Source organism: Micropterus dolomieu, linkage group LG12 (assembly GCF_021292245.1).
Source record: "Micropterus dolomieu isolate WLL.071019.BEF.003 ecotype Adirondacks linkage group LG12, ASM2129224v1, whole genome shotgun sequence".
Taxonomy (NCBI): domain Eukaryota; kingdom Metazoa; phylum Chordata; class Actinopteri; order Centrarchiformes; family Centrarchidae; genus Micropterus; species Micropterus dolomieu.
The window spans coordinates 2,981,291-2,982,779 of NC_060161.1; positions in this window are offsets into that span (position 1 = coordinate 2,981,291).

Here is a 1,489-nt window from a genome sequence, read left to right on the forward strand (position 1 = left end):
ACAAGTTATCTCACTGCACCCAAAACTTCCCACCAAGAGTTTTCTTGCCACTGTTGCTAAGTGCTTGCTACTTGGCAACAGTGGCAAGAAAACTCTTTTAGCCTGCGGCAACCTCAAGCAGAACCATGAGTCAGCATGGGTGGCCATTAGGGGTGTGCATCTTCACTGGTCTCACAATTCGATTACGATTATCAGTGCAACGATTCGATCCGATTCCTCGATGCATCAGCTCAAGGGTGGAAATTTCGAGGCACCTCATTAGGATTATGAGTCGAACCCAGGTTGCCTTTCTGTGTGGAGTTTGCATGTTCTCCCCGTGTCTCCAGGTGCTCCGGCTTCCTCCCACCATCCAAAGACATGCGGCATAGGTTGATTGGTGACCCTAAATTGTCCTGAGGTGTGAGCGTGAGTGGTTGTTTGTCTATGTGTGGCCCTGCGACGGACTGGCGGCCTGTCCGGGGTGTACCCTGCCTTTCGCCTGATGTAAGCTGGCACTGACATGTCCACTGTGAGAGACATAATCTAAAAAAAAAAAAACAATCCAGAAATCACAATGTATGATTTTTTAACTATTTATTTGTATGACACAGCTGCAAATAAGTATTTGAACACCTGTCTATCAGCTAGAATTCTGACTCTCAAAGACCTGTTAGTCTGCCTTCAAAATGTCCACCTCCACTCCATTTATTATCCTAAATTAGATGCACCTGTTTGAGGTCGTTAGCTGCATAAAGACACCTGTCCACCCCATACAATCAGTAAGAATCCAACTACTAACATGGCCAAGACCAAAAAGCTGTCCAAAGACACTAGAGACAAAATTGTACACCTCCACAAGGCTGAAAAGGGCTACGGGGAAATTGCCAAGCAGCTTGGTGAAAAAAGGTCCACTGTTGGAGCAATCATTAGAAAATGGAAGAAGCTAAACATGACTGTCAGTCTCCTTCGGACCGGGGCTCCATGCAAGATCTCGTGGGGTCTCAATGATCCTAAGAAAGGTGAGAAATCAGCCCAGAACTACACGGGAGGAGCTGGTCAATGACCTGAAAAGAGCCGGGACCACTGTTTCCAAGGTTACTGTTGGTAATACACTAAGACGTCATGGTTTGAAATCACGCATGGCACGGAAGGTTCCCCTGCTTAAACCAGCACATGTCAAGGCCTGTCTCAAGTTTGCCAATGACCATTTGGATGATCCAGAGGAGTCATGGGAGAAAGTCATGTGGTCAGATGAGACCAAAATAGAACTTTTTGGTCATAATTCCACTAACCGTGTTTGGAGGAAGAAGAATGATGAGTACCATCCCAAGAACACCATCCCTACTGTGAAGCATGGGGGTGGTAGCATCATGCTTTGGGGGTGTTTTTCTGCACATGGGACAGGGCGACTGCACTGTATTAAGGAGAGGATGACCGGGGCCATGTATTGCCAGATTTTGGGGAACAACCTCCTTCCCTCAGTTAGAGCATTGAAGATGGGTCGAGGCTG